Raw genomic sequence first — 25,102 nt, forward strand, 5'->3', positions numbered from 1 at the left:
TTTGTGCCAGTACCATACTGTCTTGATGATTATGGCTTTGTAATAAAGCTTAAAGTCTGGAATTGTGATGCCGCCAACTTTGGTTTTTTTCAACATTCCTCTGGCTATTCGGGGTCTTTTCTCGTTCTGTATAAATTTTAGGATTATTTGTTCAATTTCTTTGAAAAAATTAATGGTATTTTGATAGGGATTGCATTAAATGTGTAGATTGCTTTAGGTAGCATAGACATTTTCACAATATTTATTCTTCCAATCCATGAGCATGGAACATTTTTCCATTTCTTTGTGTCTTCCTCAGTTTCTTTCATGAGTACTTTATAGTTTTCTGAGTATAGATTCTTGCCTCTTTGGTTAGGTTTGTTCCTAGGTATCTTATGGTTTTGGGTGCAACTGTAAATGGGATTGACTCCTTAATTTCTCTTTCTTCTGTCTTTCTGTTGGTGTATAAAAATGCAACTGATTTCTGTGCATTGATTTTATATCCTGACACTTTACTGAATTCCTATATGAGTTCTAGCAGATTTGGAGGGGAGTCTTTTGGGTTTTCCACATAAAGTATCATATCTTCTGCAAAGAGTGAGAGTTTGACTTCTTTGCTGACTTGGATGCCTTTAATTTCTTTTTGTTGTCTGATTGCTGAGGCTAGGACTTCTAGTACTATGTTGAATAGCAGTGGTGATAATGGACATATCCCTGCTGTGTTCCTGACCTTAGGGGAAAGGCTCTCAGTTTTTCCCCACTGAGAATTATATTTGTGGTGGGTTTTTCATAGATGGCTTTGATGATATTTAAGTATGTACCCTCTATCCCTATACTCTGAAGAATTTTGATTAAGAAGGATGCTGTATTTTGTCAAATAAATGCTTTTTCAGCATCTATTGAGAGTATCATATGGTTCTTGTTCTTTCTTTTATTAATGTATTGTATCACATTGGTTGATTTGTGGCTGTTGAACCAACCTTGCAGCCCTGGAATAAATCCCACTTGGTTGTGGTGAATAATCCTTTTAATGTACTGTTGGATCTTATTGACTAGTATTTTGGTGAGAATTTTCGCATCTGTGTTCATCAGGATATTGGTGTGTAATTCTCTTTTTTGCTGGGGTCTTTGTCTGGTTTTGGGATCAAGGTGATGCTGGCCTCATAAAATGAGTTTGGAGGTTTCCCTCCCATTTCTATTTTTTGGAACAGTTTCAGAAGAGTAGGTATTAATTCTTTTTTAAATGGCTGGTAGAATTCCCCTGGGAAGCCATCTGGCCCTGGGCTTTTGTTTATTGGGAGATATTTGATGACTGCTTCAATCTCCTTACTGGTTATGGGTCTGTTCAGGTTTTCTATTTCTTCCTGGTTCAGTTGTGGTAGTTTATATGTCTCTAGGAATGCATTCATTTCTTCCAGATTGTCAAATTTGCTGGCATAGAGTTGCTCATAATATGTTCTTATAATTGTCTGTATTTCTTTGGTGTTTGTTGTGATCTCTCCTCTTTCATTCATGATTTTATTTATTTGGGTCCTTTCTCTTTTCTTTTTGATAAGTCTGGCTAGAGGTTTATCAATCTTATTGATTCTTTCAAAGAACCTGCTCCTAGTTTTGTTAATCTGTTCTACTGTTCTTTTGGTTTGATTCTGCTCTGATCTTTATGATTTCTCTTCTCCTTCTGGGTTTAGGCTTTCTTTGTTGTTCTTTCTCCAGCTCCTTTAGGTGTAGGGTTAGGTTGTTTAATTGAGACCCTTCTTGTTTCTGAGAAAGGTTTGTATTGCTCTATATTTTCCTCTCAGGACTGCCTTTGCTGTGTCCCCAGATTTTGAACAGTTGTGTTTTCATTTTCATTTGTTTCCATGAATTTTTTTCAACTCTTTTTAAATTTCCTGATTGACCCATTCATTCTTTAGTAGGATGCTCTTTAGCCTCCATGTATTTGAGTTCTTTCCAACTTTCGTCTTGTGACTGAGTTCTAGCTTCAGAGTATAGTCTTCTGAAAATATGCAGGGAATGATCCCAATCTTTTGGTACCAATTGAGACATGATTTGTGGCCCAGGATGTGATCTATTCTGAAGAATGTTCCATGTTCACTAGAGAAGAATGTGTATTCTGTTGCTTTGGGATGGAATGTTCTGAATATATCTGTGATGTCCATCTGACCCAGTGTGTCATTTAAGGCCTTTATTTCCTTGTTGATCTTTTGCTTGGATGATCTGTCCATTTCATTCAGTGTTAAAGTATCTTACTATTATTGTATTATTTTCAATGTGTTTCTTTGATTTTGTTATTAATTGGTTTATATAATTGGCTGCTCCCATGTTAGGGGCATAGATATTTAAAATTGTTAGATCTTCTTGTTGGACAGACCCTTTGAGTATGATCTAGTGTCCTTCCTCATCTCTTATTATAGTCTCTGGCTTAAAATCTTATTTATCTGATATAACGATTGCCACCCCAAATTTCTTTTGATGCCCTTTAGCATGGTAAATTATTTTCCACCCTCCTCACTTTAAATCTGGAGGTGTCTTTGGGTCTAAAAATGAGTTTCTCATAGACAGCATATTTATGGGTTTTGTTTTTTTATCCATTCTGATACCCTGTGTCTTTTGATTAGGGCATTTAGCCCATTTACATTCAGGGTAATTATTGAAAGATATGAATTTAGTGCCAGTGTATTGCCTATAAGGTGACTTTACTGTGTATTATCTCTGTTCCTTTCCGGTCTACTACTCTTAGGACCTCTCTTTGCTTAGAGGACCTCTTTCGATATTTCCTGTAGGGCTGGTTTGGTGTTTGCAAATTCTTTTAGTTTTTGTTTTTTGTTTGTTTGTTTGTTTTGTCCTAGAAGCTTTTTATCTCTCCTTCTATTTTCAATGATAACCTAGCTGGATATAGTATTATTGGCTGCATGTTTTTCTCATTTAGTGCTCTGAATATATCATGCCTATTCTTTCTGGTCTGCCAGGTTTCTGTGGACAAGTCTGCTGCCAATCTAATATTTCTACCATTGTATGTTACAGACTTCTTGTCCTGAGCTGCTTTCAGGATTTTCTCTTTGTCACTAAGACTTGTAAATTTTGCTATTAGATGATAGGGTGTGGACCTATTTTTATTGATTTTGAAGGGGGTTCTCTCTGCCTCCTGGATTTTGATGCTTGTTCCCTTTGCCATATTACGGAAATACTCTACCATAACTCACTCCAATATACCTTCTGCCCCCCTCTCTCTTTCTCCTTCTTTCAGAATCCCAATTATTATAATATTGTTTCGTATTATGGTATCACTGATCTCTCGAATTCTCCCTTCATGGTCCAGTAGTTGTTTGTCTCTCTTTTGCTCAGCTTCTTCATTCTCTGTCATTTGGTCTTCTATATCACTAATTCTCTCTTCTGCCTCATTTATCCTAGCAGTAAGAGCCTCCATTTTTGATTGCACCTCATTAATAGCTCTTTTGATTTCAACTTGGTTAGATTTCAGTTCTTTTATCTCTCCAGAAAGGGATTTTATTTCTCCAGAAAGTGTATCTCTAATATCTTCCATGCCTTTTTCAAGCCCAGCTAGCACCTTGAGAATCGTCATTCTGAACTCTAGTTCTGACATATAACCAATGTCCATCTTAATTATGTCCCTAGCCATTGGTACAATGTCCATCTTAATTATGTCCCTAGCCATTGGTACTGCCTCTTGTTCTTTTTTCTTTTTCTTTTTTTTTGTTTTTGTGGTGAGCTTTTGTGCCTTCTGATTTTATCCAGATAAGAATATATGAACAAGAGAATAAAGTACTAAAAGAGTGGTAAAGGCCCCAGAAAAATGTATGCAAACCAAATCAGAAGAGATCCAAAACCCGCTGGAGAAAAAAGGGGGAAAAAGAAATAAAAATTAAAAAAATAAAGAAATAAAAAATAATATATTAGACCAGTGAATAGAGCAGAGCCAGCCACTTGATTTTGGGTGTATTTTGGTCTCTTAGAGGAAACTACCTCCCAAAATTTTATAGAAAGAAAAAATTATATGTATATAAAAATAAGGGTTAAAAATGATGAAGGGATGGAATATGACTGTAAAGATGAAAATTTAAAAAAATCTAAAAAAGGAATTGTTAAGATAAGTTGGTTGGAGAAAGAAAAAAAAAGAAAGAATGTGCTCAGGCTGGAGACTAGAACAAAGTCATGTGGTAGATTAGGGTATATTTTGATCTATCAGAAGAAATTGTATCCCAAAATTTTTAGGAAAGAAAAACCTATATGTATACAAAAAATAAGCTTAAATACAATGAAGGAATACAATATGAGTATAATAATGAAGGTTTAAAAACATTTTTTAAGAATGGTATTGTTAAGATAAACTAGTTAAAAAACATTAAAAGAGAAAAGAGGAAAAGTTAAAAAATAGAATAAGAAAAAATGGAATTAAAAAAATTGATTTTGCAAGACTAAAGGATCAGGGGGAAAAAGCCATGAAGTCTATGTGTTGCTTTCCCCTAGCTCTGGAGTTCCAGTATTCTCCTTGATCGGTGAACTTGGTCTTGGCTGGATTTCTTGCTGATCTTCTGCAGGAGAGACCTTTGCAGTGATTCTCAAATCACTTTGCCCGAGGTGGAATTGCGCCGCCCTTGCCAGGGGCCAGGCTAAGTAATCTGCTTGTTTTCACTCTTGGAGATTTTGTTCCCTGAATGCTTTCCATAGAGCTTTGGAGGATGGGAATGAAAATGGCGGCCTCCCAGTCTCCAGCCCCATAGGAGCTGAGAGCTCAGGGCCCCAACTCCTCAGTGCACATTCAGAGAAAAGCAGTTAATCCCTCCTGTCTCCCTAGTCTCCGGCTGCACTTCAGGCTTACCAGGCCTGTGAGCAAGCATTTCTATCTCTGGCACACGGCCCCATTTGGAGTCTCCAAACCCAGCTGATTCCTGCCACACAGCTCCTCCCAGAGCAGGAAGGTGAGTCTCCCCAGATCTGCTGTTTGTGGGGTCCTTTCTTGAAGAGCAGTGGCCCAACTATGCCTTGACTCATGGTTTACGGTAACCCCCATCTGAAAGCTCACTCTTCAGCTCTGTCTCTGTAGTCGGCTTCCCTGTTCCAATATCTGGCAGCTCTGCCACACTCAGACACCCCCTTTCTTTCTGTGACCCCACAGGACCTGAGACTACACTGTCCCTGCAAGGGCTCCACCCCCGCTTAACCTCTGGAGTGACGTCCCTCAGTGGAGCAGACTTCTAAAAGTTCTGATTTTGTGCTCCACTGCTCCACCACTGGCAAAGATCTGGCCCCTCTCCCTGCCGTCTATCTTCCCGTTGCTTCGGATTCACTTCTCTGCACGTCCTCCCTTTCAGAAAATGGTCTATTTTCTGTTCCTAGAATTGCTGCTGTTCTTCTCTTCTATCTCCTGTTGAGTTTGTAAGTGTTCGGTATGGTTTGATACCTATCTAGCTGAACTCCTGGGTTCTGATATCATTTCAGTCTGCTAGTCCTCCACCATCTTGCCTCTCCTCCTCAAAAATGTTTTGATTTTGTACATGTGTGAAGGAGACTCTCAATCCATGTGTAGGCTCATCGGGGAGTTCCTTTTGCCATCAAATGCGTAAGGGATTTCCAGGCAAAAATATGGCAACAGTAGGAGTATAATCAATTTTAAATTGCTGTTCAGCTTTACAGAAGAAATATTTAATATTAGACTATTAAAATGTTAGCAAATGTCTTTCATTATTTTTCAGAAATGGGAAAATTAATAATTTTTCATATGTCTAGTTAAATTTTCTTGTATGTCTGATAAAAGGGTGTTATGCTGCACCAAAGGTAATACATTACTCTAAATTCTAAGTTATGTGTTTGTTAAAATTATTTTCTGCTTAATATCTTTGCTCTAGATTTTCACTTATGAGAAGTGTATGGTGAGATATCATATTTAAACTAAATCTATTTTCTTAAAGATTTTATTTTTAAGGAATCTCTACACCCAACATGGGGCTCAGACTCACAACCCTAAGATCAAAAGTTGTATGTTCTACTCACTGAGCCAACCAGCCACCTTTAAGCTAAATCAATTTTTAAATGAATTTTTTTTCCCTGCAAGTAGCCATGGGTAATGCCTCATTTTATTCCACTTTATTAATAACATTGACTAATATTAATAAATAAATTAATCAATATGTTATTAATCTGTAGTAGTTTTATGAATCTTTTATTTTTCCAGATAATTGGCTCTTGTTAGTGGATTGACAATGGGAGCTTTTAGAAATGAGAGTAGAAAACCATTCCTCTTTTCTTCCTTTGTGAATCCCTGGTTTGAGATGTTGTTGCATGACTGGGGCATATCATTTCACAACCTTCTTCTCTGTTCTCTGCTGTGTGAGAGGAAATTGGAGTGTTTGTTGGCAAACGAGATTTCTTAAGGAACTCTCTTATGGCTGCTGTTGTTGTTGAAGAATTCCAGTAGAAGCACATTTCCTTCTATTATTGGAGGATAGGTAGCCAGTGAAGTGCACCTCCCTCCTCAGATTTCCTCAGAGAAGAGCTGTGGACCTGGTTTGCTCTCTGCATCACTTTGTTGCCTTACCTGGCTCCCCACACATTCTTGGCTGCTCTTCCCAGAAAGATGGTGTGTCTGAGACTGCTCAGGGGAAGCTGTTTGGTGCAGCTGCTCTCCCCTCCGGTCCTGGCCCCCGTTCAGCTCCCCCGAAGGGCAAATTCATAAATGGCTTCTCAAGTGGTGTAACGTGTGCACTTCTGCCAGCAGCCTGGGCCAGGGGCCAATGGAGAGAAAGGAGGGAGGCCTCTCCTGCACCACCTCAGAGATACCTTCCTGCCCTGAAGACCTAAAGAGAACCTAGTTCATCTTAGAGCATTATGGATGAAAAATAAAGTGGGGCAAGTGGGAGCTAATCTTTAGTAAAGGAACACACTTTTCTGAAAAATATGATACTAGTAATTTGCGATAAAGGGTTGAGTTCTAGTGAAATAAAGTTGATGCCCATGTACTGGTGATGTCAGATAAGTGGCTGTTAGGTTGGCAGTTTCCCTCAAGTCTGGGAAAGTGCTAGCATTACCTTCAGAGGCTGTCATTTTTTCAGTCCTGATTCAGAATTGAGGCATTTCTTGGCTGCCCTGGCATTAACATTTAGCTTGTCCAGGGGACCAGGAAAATGGTGTGTTATTGAACTCTTTCATTGACAAGAGAGAATGAGCTGATAATTGTATTGGAGGACTGATTTTCATCTCTGACCTCCCTCCTGATCCCCTTTCTGTCCTTTCTGCTTTCCCACAGTCTCCAGTCTTTGGTCACACTTAAGGTGAGTGTCCTGGGTCACGGGAAGACAGAGGGTAACACACTGAGTGTGGCAGGGTGAAGCCCCATGAATCCTGGCATGCGTTCTTGCAAGGCAACTAACCCCCGTAGCAACCAGCTAGGGAGGGGATTGGGGCTTCTGTTTGGTAAGGTCATCAAAAAGACATGGCCACTGGTTAATCCAAGAGTGGGACTTGGGCTCTCAGAGGCTCCCCCCTCCCACCCCTTCCTTGAAATATAGGTTTTGCTTGCCTTTCCTGCTCCCAAAGCCTGCTCCAAGGACTTGACCTTGAAATAATGATTTGGTATTGAGAACACCTGCACAGTAGTATATGTGACCTAGTTAAGGTCTCCGTACAAGCTTTGGGAAATTTGGTGGGCAGGTGCAGGAATCACCTTATCTTGCTGCTCACCAAGACATGTTTTGGATGGAAGTTCCCTTTGCTTATTAAAACTGCCATCTTCCAACCTGAGAGGCCTGTCCCTTTCTTGGGTCTCTCCCTGCCTTCTGCATTCAGGAACTGGTGTCAGATTTCACCCAGAAAGCTCCAGAGGAGCTTATACTTTCTTCGATATCTAAAAAATGAGTTGTCCATGCCATCTCTTGGAAACAGATTTTCAAAATGCAGTAACAATTCTGGCACCATTCTCTTACCGCCCCAGAGGATTGGAATGGATAGATGAGGGGGGAAATAGTTTTCCAGGTCAACCTCTGTGTACATTAGGGGAAATCAAAAGCTGATGGCTAATTCAAAGTCACCAGGCATACGTATCAAGGCATATGATATAGAAGAAGGTAATGTGTCTTTAGTACTGATTAAATATTTCATCCTGTATCTTAACTGTTAAAGTTCGCAGAGGAAGCAGAGGACTGTGAACTTCTGAGGCCCGATGTGGTAAGGCTCTACACTGTGGCAAGTGCTGCCTGTAGCAAGACTCCTGGTGCTTTCTCCTGTTCCTGGATAGTGTGAGTGTATCCTGGAAGAATGCCAGGAAGCTTGCCCAGCTGTAGGTCATTCCCTTTCTAGCGGGCAGTGGGAGGCCCATGATGTTCTGAGGCCAACCCAAAGTCTAGGAACTTTTTAGAGTACTGTAAAAAGAAACTTTGTTTTTCTCCTCTATTCTCAATACTTCCAATACCAGCTGTGTGAATTTTTCCCACACCAAGCAATTCTCCAATTCTCAGTGGACACTGGCTGGGTGTCCTATAAATTTAACTCAATTCTCAAATGACCACGTGATAGCCTCAGGTTCCAGAGGTCATGAGCTCAGTCCCGCAAGACTGTCCTCACTTCAGATGCCAATTGCAAGTCTAAATTGCTACCAGTCCTTCTGTCCAAATGGCATTTGCCACCGCCTTTGATAATTTGTTAGAATGGCTCATAGTACCTGGATATATTTACTCACATTTACTGATTTAGTAGCAAATGATACAACTCAGAAACAACCATATGGAAGAGATGCACAGGGCAAGGTGGGGATGGGGGAAAGTCCATGGGCTTTCCATGCCCTTTGAGGGTGGCTACACTTCCAGTTCCTCCACATAGTCACCAAACCTGAAGTTTATCAAATCCTGTTGTTCAAGAGTTTTGATAGAGCTAAATCTCCCCCACCTCACCTCCACCTTGGAGTGTAAAGTTGAGTTCTTCCACAGAATAGGAAGATGAGCAACTCACATCGGGTATGTTGTAGACATCTTTGTCACATTCATTCTAGATCTCCATCTCCAGTCCCATTCATTATTGTGGTCTTCTGTGCCTAAAGAAAATATTTGGGGGTGCCTCGGTAGCTCAGTCAGTTAAGTATCTGACTTTGGCTCAGGTCATGATCCCAGGGTCTGGAATAGAGCCCCACATTGGGCTCCCTACTCAATGGAGAGCCTGTTTCTCCCCCTTCCTCTCCCCCCACTCATCCTCACTCATTCTCTCTCTTTCTCCCTTTCTCACTCAATATATAAAATCTTAAAAAGAAATGAAAAGAGAAGAAAATACTTGAAGATCTAATAGGAATAGGACTGATTTGGTTCCTCTAGGAAGCTCCATAGAAATTGAACCTCAAGTCTAGAAAAATAAATGAATTGCATCATTCAACAATGGCCTCAAAATAACTCACCCCACCTGAGTGGCTAGGAGACACAGCACTGCTTACTATGCAGATTGACTTATTTTGCTGGGGCTGCCATAGCAAAATATGACAGACAGCGGGGGTTAAACAACAGACATTTATTTCTTACAGTTCTGGAAGCTGAAAGTGGAAATCAAGGTGTTGGCAAGTTTGGTTACCTCTGAGGCCTCTCTCCTTGGCTTGCAGATGATCACCTTCTCACTCTGTCCTCATGCAATCTTTCTTCTGAGCATGGGCATGGGCATTTCTGGGGCTCTTTGTGTGTCCTAATCTCCTCTTCTTAAAAGGATACCCATCAGATTGGATTAGGGCCAACCCTGATGGTCTCACTTTAATTTAATTACCTCTTTAAAGGCTCTCTTTCCAAATTTGGTCACATTCTCAAGCACTGGGGTTTAGAGCTTCACTATATGAATTTGTGGGGGACACAATTCATCCCATAACAGGAATACTTTCCCTTTGTTCCTCCTTTAGAACACCCAGGCAGTAGTTGACTTTGGCTCCAGCCTCTTCTTTTGAAAGGCAGGGTGGTGTTCTTGGAAGGTGCATGAATTATGAAATTCTACGGTCAATGGTGTGAATCTTGATTGGATCACTTACTCCTTTTTTAGCTTTGGGCTCTCTGCACCTCAGTTTCCCCATTTGTAAAACCTGTGTACTATTTACATGGGGATTAGATAACTTTTGTAAAGGGCCTGGGACAACAATGTAGGCAGTAAGTTTGGTATGACATCTGTCTCTTAAAGGATAGGTAAATGTTTCTGTGACTTTGAAGAGGAGATATTCTCCCTTGGCTTTACTAGTGAGAATTCAACACATTTCTCCAAAGGAAAGAACGTGAAAAAGGAAGTAGTTGGAAGCACTGAAATACAATTTTCAGGTATACCATGGATTACTTAGGCTTTTGTGGGTACTTGGGGTTCATAATTATTTTGAGAACCCTGTATTTTAGGGAAATAGCATTCAGTTTGGAAATAAAAAATACAGTACCAAGAGCTACTGTTTTGGGCAGGAGATATAAAAGTTGGGTAGGGAATTAAGGACCTCACTAAAAGTTTACTGAATAAACCAGTACAGAAAAACCATTGCTAGGATGGACCCAGCAGAGCAGGGGTTTGAGGAATAACTGCAGCTTAGTGGATTTCAGAGAAAACCACATTTGAGCCCACAAAACGACTCTCAGCTTGAACCTATTGGCGGCTTTGGAGCTTGTGATACATTGCTACGCAGGGCATTTGATGCAGTCCCAAGTCTCTAGAAATTTTTAACTGAGTAAGGCCTGGAAAGGTAGGATCTAGACAGCGGTCTGCCATTAGGAGACAATGAGGCAGCATTTTCTGAGCATAGTTATTTTTCTGACACTTTGCCCATTTATGTCATCATAGAAATGACTCTTGGATAATGTATAATTTTTAGTTTATCACCATGTTACTTCGACTCCCAGATCACTTCTAAAAAACATTTCTGATGACACTTTTAAATTAAAAAAAATTTTTTTTGCTATCGTAATTATTTATAGTGGAGCAGCAGAAGAAAGAATAAAGGAATAAAGTTAAATACAGAACTCCAACACACTATCAGCTGGTAATTTTCCACTACTTAAGAGAAAATGTCACTTTTCTCCCAAACAACCCAATCCTTACTCTTATCACCAATGTACATAACATGATTGATATTGCGTATCTGCTACATAAACATTGCTTTAATATTTTTCATTACTTTTGCCCAAATGACCCTGAGTCAATGTAGTCTCTGGCACAAGGTGCTAGAGTCATGGCACTGATTCAAAGCCAGTGGCTTTATTGCACAACGTGGAACTCTGAGAACTTTGACATAGCTAGATTTTTTTTTCTTTAAAAAATATTTATTGGCAATTTCACCTTTATTATCCATGAAGCTCTGTTGCCCAGTAATCAGACATGAAAGGCTAAAGGGGACCAAACAAGACATTTTTAATTCCCTAATAGGATGATGATAAAAAAAACACATGTGAATAGTGCCTTGTAGTTGGCAAATTATTTTCACACACACACACACACACACACACACACACACACACACACACACCCCTTTCCTTTTTGGTAGTAATTAGGAATTTATTTTAGCAAGAATAAAGCTTAGCTTCTTGCAAAAGAGGGAAACGTGATTCTCTCATCTTTCTACAGAGGTCCTCATATTCACTGATATCAGTGTTTGCAGACAAGTTGTTTTTTTTTTAAAGATTTTATTTATTTATTTGACAAAAGTCACAAGCAGGCAGAGAGGCAGGCAGAGAGAAAGGGGGAAGCAGGCTCCCTGCTGAGCAGAGAGCCCGATGAGGGTCTCAATCCCAGGACCCTGAGATCATGGCCTGAGCCCAAGGCAGAGGCTTAACACACTGAGCCACCCAGGCACCCCTGGAGACAAGTTTTTAAACCTTCTGAGTCACAGTTGTATTCTTATTCAGTGCAGTCCAGCTCTCTGAATTCTTTGGACTGAGTCAAGAAAATTTTAAGGACATTTAGATTTCCATGTGATACCACATGGGGCCGGAGTACACAATTTTTTTGTTACGGTAAAAAGTGGAGGAAAGAAACTGTCTTGACACAATCTTTAACAGTTCTATTTTCAAATAACCATGATCTCACCTTCTGCATGTCAGAAAGACCTAAGTGTATACATCAAATGATTCTAGCCCACAGGAACCAGTTGTTGGAATTTCTCTGTGCCTACAAAATTTTTTGTTACAATTTTTTTAAGAATTAATTTTTTAAATAAAAACTTCACAGATTATTTAAAGACACTTTTCAGGTATTGATCCATATGGCTCATGATGCAATCAAAAAAATTTTAAACCCACACTAACAGTATTTTAATACATTTTATTTATTTATTTTTAATTAAAAAAAATTTTTTTTGAGTAAACTCTAGGCCCAACGAGAAGCTTGAGCTAAAGCCGCCCAGATCAAGAGTCCCATGCTCTAGGGATTGAGCCGGCCAAGTGCTCCACGCTAAAGGTATTTTAAACAGACCAGGCACAGAGCTTCAGGATTGGGATGCTAAGGACAATTCCAGACACCGTGGTAAATAATTGCTGATTGTTTTCTCTTCCCCCTCCTCGTCATCATCCTCTTCATTTATCATTCCAAGTCCTGCTGAGCAGAACTCTTCAACAGACGCTTTCAGCCTATAAAAAAATCCCCCAATCCTCTTAAAATCCAAGTAGTCCAGGTTTCTTCATGTATGGAGGCAGAACTGCGTATGACAAATGTAATTAGATAAACTGAGGAAGCAGGCACATGAGAAGCGAAGTATGAGTGGCAGAGTGGAACCAGAATAGTGTGAGTGAGGAGTCCCAAAGCCAGGCTCCTCCATCTCACCTGGCCACTGTCTACCCCTTTTCTCCTGGCCTTGGTTTTTACATCTGTAAAATGGAGATGCAATACTTTGTTCTGTTTGCTTTATAGCACATGTAATTCGAGGATTAGATAGAGATGGTGCATGTGAAATGCTTTAGATAATTCCACATTGCCTCCTATAACTATATGAGGGGTTGTTATTACATTTTGAACAGAGGTTAAAGCTTGGTGGACTTGTTGAGGAAACCTAAATCCAAGTTTCCGTTCTTCCACTTCCTAGAGAGGAGGGCTTGAGCGTATTAGTGGGTCTTTTCCTATGCCTCTGAAGAAGGGGTAAAGATATCTACTTCTCATCTATAATGTAATAAAGTCTGTGTAAAATCCAAAGTAATCCAGCTTTCTTCCTGTTTAGAAGATTGTCGCAAACATCATCACAAATATGATTAGATAAAGCGAGAAAGGATTTGTGTAAGAGGAGATGCACAAGTTGCTAGAATTTTTTAAACAGTAAAAACAGTAAACTGTAAAGCTTCTTGCAAATCTTAAGTCCACTTGCTGACAGTGCCTACATTTTTCTAAAGGGTGAACTAGCAGTGAGATCGGGCTTGAAACAACACTGACTGGACCTGAGAATGAGCTGATGTCCATAATCCTTAACAAGGGACAGGACACAAAGCCTTCCTAACTGGGAGCTCACCAACTCGCTTTGGTTCTGCTACTGGGATCCTCTGTTGAAAGCTAGGCAGAAAGATCTAAGATTTCTTTTTATGAAAGTGTCAAATCCAGCTCGTTAAGAGATGATTTAGAAAACAAAGAACATACACATGGACATTTCTTCCTTTCTTCTTTCTCCCTTCCTTCCTTCCCTTCCCTGCTCGCTTGCTTGCTTGCTTGCTTTCTCTTTCTTTCTTTCTTTCTTTCTTTCTTTCTTCCTTTCTCTCTTCCTTCCTTCCTTTTTTCCTTTCTTTCTTTCTTTCTTTTTTTTAACTAAAACAAAGTTTAAGAGCTCGAATAACAGTAACTTACAGGCAATAGAATATGCAGTAACTTACAGGAAATAGAATATGCAGTTTGGATAATTTCTAAATCTAATTATCAGGATGTCATTGCTACTATCTCATATTGATTTTTGATATTAGTACATCATTGATAATATTGCTTCTGATAGGGCCACATTCAAAGAGAATGTGCGTCAGATGCATTGGAACGTTTGCACCAATTTCGTGCAGTTACAAAAGCTCCAGTGCTTTCCTGGCTGTTTAGTTTTCTGCAGAAAGTAGTTCTCATAGCTCTCCAGTTTTATAATCTTCCTACTTCAGTTCTTTAAATGAACTTTGCTGCCAGCAACCAGCCTATTTGGCTTTTGGTATGTTTTAATAAATGTGCTGTTTGGCAATAGAAAGCAGGCAAAGAGTCAGAAGACCTGCAACCAGATAGCCTTTTATGGTTATGGAAATATTACTGCTGTTGCCTTTTTTTCCTTTTTCTCTCTCTGTGCTGCTTCTGAGAAAATTAGTAAAGCGAGAGCAGAATTATCAAGAACCCGAAAGATCCAAGGAAGTGCTGTCCCTGTAGCTCAGTGTAGAAGAGGACATGAGGTATCTGGGGAGCGAGTCGTAAATCCAGCCAATGCATAGTGCTGGTGCACATGCAAGGTGCCCAGCAGTGGAGGACCCCACGTGAGGCTCTTTCTTACCTCTTCTGGCAGATTAACGTGGTACAGATCAGCAGTTATAATAACTGGAGAAGAACAAATATTTCTTTTTCCCTTGTATTGAGGTCCTTCAAGAAGAGTGACATACTTGATCGAACGAATGAATGAATGAATAAGGACCAATGCCAGACAACATTGATACATCTGGCAGGAAGAGATATTTTCAAACCAGTGACTAGTTAAGGACATTTTTGGCATTAAAATTCTTCAGTAACCACTGCTGATCTAAGTTTGTGATTTATTTGGAGTAAATTTTTTTTTAAGATTTTATTTATTTATTGACAGAGAGAGATCACAAGTAGGCAGAGAGGCAGGCAGAGAGAGAGGAGAAAGCAGGCTCCCTGCTGAGCAGAGAGCCTGACGTGGGGCTCCATCCCAGGACCCTAGGATCATGACCTGACCCGAAGGCAGAGGCTTTAACCCACTGAGCCACCCAGGAGCCCCTTGGAGTAAATTTTTATATAAGTTGTGAAATTTACATAAGTTTTCATTTTTTAACAATTTGTGTCCAATTGTTCCAGTACCATTTGTTGAAAAGGCTACATACATAGCCTTCACTGAGTTTCTTCATGAGCAAAAGTGGAATTCAGAGTTCCACTTTAATAGGCATATTTTCTTTTTTTCCTCCAATGCAGGAAATTTTTTCCTATTATGCCTTTGAGTGTTTTTCATATTCTATTTGTTGATTTTAGGGAGTTAGATCCTTCAATGTGGAGGTCGCCTGATTAGTGTCCTTTCAATCCTTTACTAAATCTTTCCAGAGAGCAATTAATAATGCATCTGAGCTCTGTGTGTTCCATGAATAACATAAATCTGCTTGGCTTGGTTTCTACTCTTGTTCTCGTGGAGAATATAAACCCGAGGGAAGCAAGAACCAGGAAGCAGGTAACTTTAACTTTCTATGCACTAGTTCTTACTGGATCAGAGATCCCCCAACCCCAATCAGGAAGACCACAACTCTCCTCAATGGCCTATGCCTGAATAAAGAAGTCTGACTAATTTTAGTTTTCAGTTAGCAGGTGTATTTGGCTGTCACTCTAAATTGTGTCTTCTGGCTTGGCCTTTATCAACCATAAAGGTGATTATTTGGGTTGTCTAGAAGCTGAAATGTCTTCTTTTTCAATTTCTAAATAATCTCAGCAGGAAAGAGGGGTGCTATTTATGAGCCCTTTGAAAGCTTTAGCATTTAGTGTATAGGTCAGAAATAGTGCATGACATGACAAACAATAGAATTTGGAGGTGACAATTACATAGGAAGAAGCTTTAGGTATGGCTTTGAACATTTGCTTTTTTTTTTTTTTAAGATTGATTTATTCATTTTTGAGAGAGAGAGAGAGAGAGAAAGTGCAAGTAGGAACAGGGGCAGAGGGAGAGAATCTTAAGCAGACTCCCCTCTGAGTGGGGAGCCTGATAAAGGCTCAGTCCCATGACCCATGAGATCAAGACCTGAGCCGAAATCACTAGTCAGATGCTCAACTGAGCCATGCAGGTGTTCCAACTTTTTTTTTTTTTTTTAAGGCTTTATTTTTAAGTAAACTCTGCACTCAATGTGGGGCTCAAACTCATAGCCCCAAGATCAAGAGTTGCATGCTTCACCAACTGAGTCAGCCACACACCCCTGGACATTTGATTTTAATGTGTGTATAGATTGTTTTGACCTTGACACTTCATAGTTTATATTATACTATATTTCTAATGCTACTGTTTTTAGACACATGGTATTTGACTGTGGTCTGTGTCTTAATAAGCTTGAGCTATTACAACAAAATACCACAGACTTGGGGGGTTAAACAACAGACATTTATTTTTCACAATCCTGGTGGGTGGGAAGTCCAAGGACAAGGTGTTGGCAGATTTAGTTCTTGGTGAGGGCCCTGTTCTGCCTTCCCACTGGTAGAGAGAAGAAGCCCTGGTGTCTTCCTTTCTTATAAGGGCACTAATCCCATCATGAACCCTCCACCCTCATGAACTCATCTAAATCCAATTACCTCCCCAAGACCCCACTTCTTAATACCATCACATTGCAGGTTAGGACTTCAATATCTGAATTTTGTGGGGGAGACACAAACACTCAGTCCATGGAAGCCTATAACTGTAGTGTATGGGGGCTTGATGCACAGGATGACAGTTTCTATGAATTTAGGGAACATTTCAGGATTAAAAAAAAAAAACCTCCAACAACAAATAACAAAACCCTGCCCATGGATTGTTCCCTTCCTTATCAAGAGGATAGAGATATCTTAGGTGCCAAGTGTATAGATGACTGTGAAGTCATTAAAAAGAGTTTGTGGGAGCCGGGATTTCTTGGTAGGAACACAGAGAGTCAAATAGGGCCAAAGGTGCACAGATCCTAGTGGGTAGGCTATGAACTGTCATCATCAAATTACAACCATGTAGGTGGCCAGAGCCACATCTACAAGCAGGTTTTAGGAAAGGTTTTTGTTTGTTTGTTTGTTTGTTTGTTTTTAATTTTTAAAATTTTTATTATGGGGGTGCTTGGGTGGCTCAGTTGGTTAAGTGTCTGACTTGTAATTTCTGCTCAGGTCATGATCTCATGGGTCGTGGGATCAAGCCCCACGTTGGGTTCTGCGCTCAGTGGGACATCTGCTTGAGATTCTCTCTCTCCCTCTCTGCCTCCTCCCACCTGCATGCACACATTCTCTCTCTCTCTCAAAAAATAAAAATCTTTAAAATTTTCATTATTGAGTATAGTTGACATACAATGGTTTATTAGTTTCGGGTGTACGACAGTGATTGGACAATTCTGTATATCACTTAATGCTCATCATTATAGGTGTCCTCACCATCTGTCACCATAAAATGTTATTATAACATTGATTAGATTCCCTAAGCTGTACTTTTCATCTCCATGACTTGTTTATTTACAACTGGAAGTTTGTACTTCTTAATCCCCTTCACCTATTTTGTCCCCTGCCCTTCTAGCAACCACCAGGACAAATGTTTTAAAGTATAAACTGACACAGCTTGTTATGCAAACTTAATTTTTCCTAGGTACATTATCTGATACATTGATTGCACTGATTAATACATTGGGATGAATGATTAGTAATTATTAGAAATAATCAATTAATGCATGAAGTGCACTAATGGTCCCTATCTCTGATGTCCTCTGTAGCCATGCCTTTGATAGTGCTCTCCCATACTAATTCTGGGCTTGCCCATATGATATTCTTTGGCCAATAGAATAATAGCAGACATGTTACAAGCAGAGGTTTGAAAAAGTACTTGGGTATTCTACTCTTCTCCTGGAATCGTGCCATTGCTATGAAAACAAGCCTGTAGAGTTTGCTGAACAATAAGAGACCACATGAAACAAAAATGAGTCATGAGTCTCTGACCTACTCCTTTAGATGACCACAAACATATTGAAAAACCCAAATGAGAACAGCCAAACCTAGCCCAGGTCAACAAAACAGTCAAGCTGATATTTATATCCATAAGAAATAATAAATACTTGATGTTGTAAGCCTCAACATTAAAAAAAAATAATTTGTTTTTCTAAAAAAAAATTCTAGTATAATTACTGTACAGTGTTATATTAGTTTCAGGAGTACAATATAGTGATTTGAAAATTCTGTACATTACTCAGTGCTCATCATGATAGGTGTACTCTTAATCCCCTTCACCAATTTCATTCATCTCTTACGCCACCCCCTGCTCTGGTAACCACCAGTTTGCTCTCTATAGTTAAGAGTATGTTTTTTGTTTTATCTTTTTTTCTGTTTGTTCATCTGTTTTGTTTCTTAAATTCCACACATGAGTGAAATCATATGGTATTTGTCTATCCCTGACAGACTTACTTCATAGCCTTATACTGTCTGGGTCCATCCATGTTGTTGCAAATGACAAGATTTTGTTCATTTTTATGGCTAATATTCCATTGCATATACATATATACCACATCTTTATCCATTCATCTATTGATGGACAATTGGGTTGCTTCCAAGTTTTGGCTATGGTAAATAATGCTGCCATATATATATATATACACATATATACATATATACAAACATATTTATACATATATATCTTTTCAGATTATTGTTTTTGTTTTTCCATTGGGTAAATACCTGGTAGTGAAATTACTGGATCATATGGCAGTTGTATTTTCAATTATTTGAGGAAACTCCATACTGTTTTCCACAGTGACTCCACCAGTTTGCATTCCCACCAACAGTGTGTGAGGGTTCCTTTATCTCTACATCCTCTCCAACACTTGTTTGTTGTGTTTTTGATTTTAGCCCTTCTGACAGGTATGAGGTAATATCTCATAGTGGTTTTGATTTGCATTTATATCTCTGATGATGAGTGATGTTGAGCATCTTTTCATGTGTCTGTTGGCCAACTGGATGTCTTCTTTGGAGAAATGTCTGTTCATGTCTTATGCCCATTTTTTAATTGGATTATTTGGAGGATTTTTGGTTTTTGTTGTTTTTTTTTTTTTTGGTGTTGAGTTGTGTAAGTTCTTTACATATTTTGGATACAAACCCCTTATCAGGTATATCCTTTGCGAACATCTTCTCCCATTCAGTAGGTCATCTTTTTGTTTTGTTGATTGTTATTGTGCAGAAGCTTTTTGTTTTGATGTCCCAGTAGTTGATTATTGTTGTTGTTTTTTGTTCTTGTTTCCCCTGCCACAGGAGACATATCTAGAAAAATGATGCTATGGTGTTGTCAAGGAATTACTGCTTATGTTCTCTTTTAGGATTTTTATGGTTTCAGGTCTCACATTTTGAGTTTATTTTTGTGTACAGTGCAAGAAAGTTCAAGTCTTGAAGTTTTAAGATGATTGGTTAAATAACAATAACTAACTGATTCTGGAATCAAAGTTCCAAAAATAGAGAAAAGAGATTCTTTAGAGGTGCAGAAATGCACTTTTAAGCATTTCTGGCCATCTCTCTACCCTGCATTTTCTTCACTTGAACTGCAAGGGAGCTGAGATTTTGGTTTTATACTCTTACTCTTAGGCTCAAGTAGTCAATACCAGATAGACTGACACAAATTCAGCTGAATTTGCCTGACAGGAGTGTGGAGGGGAGGGGTGGAAACACCACACAATTGAGAAAAAGATGTTGAAGAAAGAAATGACTTGCAGAATTTGGAACATCTCATGGATAGTGCCTTTTGCTGGGTTCAGTCTTAAGAAATATCAAGAGCTGCTTTAGATTAGGAGTGTGTTAGGGATGATTTTTCCAGTTAAATGTGGAGACAAGATGAGAACTTAATTAGGAGGCTTTTTATTTTATTTTTATTTATTTTTTATTTTATTTTATTTTTTAAAAGATTTTATTTATTTATTTGACAGACAGAGATCACAAGTAGGCAGAGAGGCAGGCAGAGAGAGAGAGGGAAGCAGGCCTCCTGCTGAGCAGAGAGCCTGATGCGAGACTCAATCCCAGGACCCTGGGATCATGACCTGAGCTGAAGGCAGAGGCTTTAACCCACTGAGCCACCCAGGCACCCTATTTTTATTATTTTTTTAAAAGATTTTATTTATTTATTTGGCAGAGACACAGCGAGAGAGGGAGCATGAACAAGGGGAGTAGGAGAGAGAGAAGCAGTCTCCCTGCTCACCAGGGATGTGAGGCTCTATCCCAGGACCCTGGGATCATGACCAGAGCTGAAGGTAGACACTTAATGACTGAGCCGCCCAGGCGCCCCTAGGAGGCTTTAAAAAAAATGCCTAAGCCGTTCTTCATCAAGAGACAATATCCATTGAGGTATACCTTTGTAAATGCCGAGTCATAAAAATTTTCGGATGCTGTCTTACCAGGTAAAATCCATATTAAGTTCAACAGTGGGGTGAATAAAAAAGAGATTTTCAGGGGACACCTGGATGGCTCAGTTGGTTAAGCGGCTGCCTTCGGCTCAGGTCATGATCCCAGCGTCCTGGGATCGAGTCCCACATCGGGCTCCGTGCTCGGCGGGGAGCCTGCTTCTCTCTCTGTCTCTGCCTGCCACTCTGTCTGCCTGTGCTCGCTCTCTCTCTGACAAATAAAAAAAATCTTAAAAAGAAAAAAAAAAAAAAGAGATTTTCAGTGCGCTTGAAGGGAAAAAGAGAGGGCCCCTTGAATAAGACCAGGTGACTAGAGCTGCCTCTGCTACAAATTTCTAATCTTTGCAAGAAAGCAGCATACACCTCACGGTGTACTAGACAATGCCACAGCAGCAAACAACCCCTAGATCTCAGTGGCTTTGAACACAATACAACAGAACCTTAATTTTAGTTTATTTGTTATTTTTGGGATATTTTTAATGACTGAAACAAACTAGGTCTAAGACCGCAGTTTCTGGGGGCGCCTGGGTGGCTCAGTGGGTTGAAGCCTCTGCCTTCAGCTCAGGTCATGATCCCAGTGTCCTGGGATCGAGCCCGCATCAGGCTCTCTGCTTTGCAGGGAGCCTTCCTCCCCCTCTCTCTCTGCCTGCCTCTCTGCCTACTTGTGATCTCTGTCTGTCAAATAAATAAAATCTTAAAAAAAAAAAAAAAAGACCGCAGTTTCTGGAAGAACCATTTGTTCTTGCTGGGTCCTGTACCTCTCTTCAAATAAGGACCTTGGCCTCTCTTCAGGCCTTGCCTTTAAGAGCAGGGTCTCTGAAGATATCCTTGTTGACGACAGTTTTGTCCAAAGGGATATCTGCCAAGTACAGTGTGGGCAAGCAAAAGACTTGATCTTTGACCTGTTGGCAATTTTCTTCTTGCTCATGGCAACTATCACTTTGCAGGGATTGTGGTCAATTTCGGCCACCAGAGAGTGGCTGTAGGGAGGGTCTTAAGTGCCAGCATCAATGTTCTTCACTATGACCACTTCGTGCCTGGAATAACATCCTGCCAGGACCAGCACCACCCTCCTGGGTTTTTTGAACTTGCCCATCTTGACACCAGCCACTCCAGCCTAGAGCAGAAACCACAATGTAACTTTATAATTTTCACTTGCCACATGTCTTACATTGTTTGGAGGGCCTCTGCTCATTGCAGTCTTTCAGGGACACGGGCTGATGGATGCTTCCTCTCAACACAGGCTTCCATAATCACCAAGGCAAAAAAATGAGAGGAGGAATGTGGTGACTTGTATCCTGGCTCTTAATGCTACTGCATGGAAGAAACATGTGGTGCTTCCATTTACATTTTACTGGTCTAAGCAAGTCGCACAGGAGAGGGAAATAAAATCCATCTGTTTGCCTGGAAGGAGAAAGAAGCAGAACATACCCTAATATCTTCTACAGTCTTTCTCTGCAGCAAAATATTTGATTTCAGGCTCTTTTTTATGTGCAAAATATACTTGCTCCCACCCCAAGGCAGGGGGAAAACACAACAAAATTGCCGTAGAGCAATGACACCAAATACAGTGTTGAGGGTCTCAAGGGATGTGCTGTATTCTCTCTAGCAGGTCTAGAAATGGTGATTTTTGGTCCAGAGACTTTTAGGGCTAATGTGGTAAGTTTTCTGTCCTTTACATATCCAACATACAATGATGGTATTGGGTAGAGTAACTGCCGCAAACTTCCCTGCTGAGAAAGATGACCATTGGGAGATACACAGTGGAGCAATTCTAAAATCCCATTAGCCAGACATTTTAAGAGCCCTTTCACGGAGAGCGAACACTGGCCCTCTTATAATGTGTGTTCCATTAGCGTAAGCCTCTGTCCATCTCTTTACGTGCTCTATCCTCAGATAGAATGGCTTATCGTTGATAATTTTGGAAAATAAATTGGGATTCTTACGTCAGTTCTGCCTCTCCTCCTCCTAAGAGTGGGCACCCATTGGGGAGCAGTCATTCACCTGTGTTTGCCCATGATCCTCCTAGCTGTCAGGAGAAATGGTCTGTTCTGATTCAGCATTGCCTAGTGGATAAGGTAAGCATGTCAAATACTGATTCAGAGAGCAGGTCTATTTGGCTGCTCAGCTAAGCTACATACTGAGCTTTTATAACGGATGGTGGTGATATTTTGATTCTTTATCACTGACTTACCTTATTTCTCAGTTTTTTCAGATGGGAATGATTATGCAGGTTTTTCCCAGAGAATTCAACAGCTGAGTTTTCTATTTCAGAAATTCCAGTTAGCCTCATGCTGGAATGTCTTCATCATCAGTATTAACGTTCTTTTCTCTGATTGCTTTGAACTGTTTATTTTATTCTTTTCATTAATGATTTTTTTAGGATATTCCTTAATGTTAGAAATGATATTTTTCACACACACTTCTCTTTCTTTTTTAAATTTTTTTAGTTCTATAATCATGTTATTTTAGCACTAAATTAATTTTTCTGCAGACTCCTCTTTTATGTTGCTTTGTTGATATTTGAGTATAGATATGTATTCTCAGTCTCTCTCTCTCTTTTCTCTCTCTCTCTTTCTCTTTCTCTCTCTCTCTTTATATATATATACTTCTGAGATATAGAAGAGAGATTAGTTAATTTCTGTAAATCTCGAACAATTGAATAAGGGAGATAAGGGAAATAGAAGAGTCAAGATAATTCCTAGATGTCTGGCTTGAATAATTGGGTAGCACTGTTCATTGATATAGAGATTTCAGCAGAAGGAAAATATTAACTCCAGAAAAAATTTCTTTTGCACATTGGAACTGATTATTTTCCCTAGTAACACCTCAGGCCTGAAGAATTAGGAATTTTCACAAGGCAGACCTGACTGGGTAAACTCAGTGGGAGGGAGGGGGACTTAAAAGACATGTAAGCACTGAGTTTCTAAAGAGATGGTCTCCAGAATGAGAGGAAGGAGTGTTAAAAACTGAGTACATAAACAATGAATCTTGGAACACTGAATCAAAAACTAATGATGTATTTTATGGTGACTAATATAACACAATAAAAAAATAATTGGAGAAGTGACAAAGACAAAAAGTTTCAGAAATTTACCTCAGTTTTTAGAATCCTGAATTTCAGTAAAAAGGAATCCCCCTTTCTCCTTATGCTTTCTAATTTGTATATAGGATGACTCTAAGCTCCCAGAATCCAGTACTGTCTAAAATACTGTAATTCACTCACCGGTTAGACTTGTGGGCTAATAGTAGATTCTAGAAGCTATTTATAAAATAGGGAAAATCAGTTGCAATTTCCAAAAAGAAGACGATGGATAAGAAAGCGCTAGTTAAACTGAATGGAAAGATGATAGAGGAATTCAGAAAAAGGTCACATCAAGGTAAGAAGGAAAAATAAGATGAAGGCAACCCAAGAGGAGGGAAGAGGATATTCCCAGGGTAAAAAGGACAGAATAAAAATTGACGGTGAATGTGTGTGTGTCTGTCTGTGTGCATGTGTATGTATTAAGAGAAAGAGAGAGAGAGAGTGAGTGAGAGCAAGAGAGACCACCAGGAGTGGAAGTAGAATGCAGGAAGAAGACAAGACTAACTAGAGAAAAGTCTTCATGGGCAAACTTGGAAAACAATGATAATAAGCCTTACCGAATGTTAGTCTTCTATGGAGAGACTTGGCAGGGGTTCGGATTAATTTGGCGGGTAAATGGGGATATTTTGGTGTGTTCTAGCAGGAGAGTTGTAATGCAGAATTGTTTTTGAACGAAGGAACTGGTGGTAGAGCCGTGTGCAGAGCAGACTGACGTTGGGGAATGATGGAAGATGTGGGGAGGGGTGTAGAGGCTGCTGGAATTATTCAGAGGGAAGGAGACAGGGCTTAGAAAAAGTATGGGAGAAAGGATGAAGACAAGAGGCATTATAAAGAAAAGAGTCATGAACTTGGCATTTAGGGTAGCAACGCTTATGGAAATCAGTGGCTTGGGGACAAAGCATAGGAAGGTGCTTAAAGAAAAAAAGTCCACACTTTACTGGCATGCCTCCCCAAACCGTGGGGACAGTGGTACCGAGACTGTGCCTGGGAATAGTTAGAGCCAGGGGCAGTTCTCTGTCTCTCACTTCCATGTCCTGGACTAAGTCATTTCTACAAGCTAGAGAACCTGGCCACCCCCAATGAGGGGATGGCTTTTTATTCCGTATAATAAAAAATCATGTAACAATATTATTGAAAAAGGAAAAGGAAAAAAAAAACAATCATCAATAATCCTATAACCTTAGTGCAGTTCTTGGAACTTTTTTTTAAAAGATTTTATTTATTTATTTGACAGAGAGATACAGCGAGAGAGGGAACACGAGCAGGGGGAGAAGGAGAGGGAGAAGGAGGCTTCCCACTGAGCAGGGAGTCCGATGTAGGGTACGAATCCAGAACCCTGGGATCATGCCCTGAGCTAAAGGCAGATGCTTAACAACTGAGCCACCCAGGTGCCCTTGGAATTTTTTATTCATTTTCTTATCATTGTTTGTAGATTTGTATTTTTTTGTGGCTACAGTTTTAAAGTGGTTGTTTTCCACTTCCTCAGCAACACAGGCATTTTTTTTTTTTTAATATTGCAACATTTTTCTCACACTTAGCTTTTTAAAATGGCTTTTAGGGGGCACCTGGGTGGCTCAGTTGTTAAGTGGCTGCCTTCGGTTCAGGTCATGATCCTGGGTCCTGGGATTGAGCCCCACGTTGGGCTCCCTGCTTCTCCCTCCATCTCCCTGCTGTTTCCTCTACTTGTGCGCGCGCTCTCTCGCTCTCTCTCTCTCTCTCTGTCAAATAAATAAATAAATAAATAACTTTAAATGGCTTTTAGATATTCTTTTCAAAGGAT

The 25,102-nt window shown here is 39.8% G+C and overlaps 1 pseudogene; it reads right to left on the reverse strand.

Annotated features, from left to right (window-relative positions):
• Nucleotides 1-12,412: 12,412 nt before the first annotated feature.
• Nucleotides 12,413-21,333, reverse strand: LOC123956080 (annotated as a pseudogene).
• Nucleotides 21,334-25,102: the final 3,769 nt, after the last annotated feature.

This window comes from Meles meles, chromosome 14 (genome assembly GCF_922984935.1).
Source record: "Meles meles chromosome 14, mMelMel3.1 paternal haplotype, whole genome shotgun sequence".
NCBI classification, from domain to species: Eukaryota; Metazoa; Chordata; class Mammalia; order Carnivora; family Mustelidae; genus Meles; species Meles meles.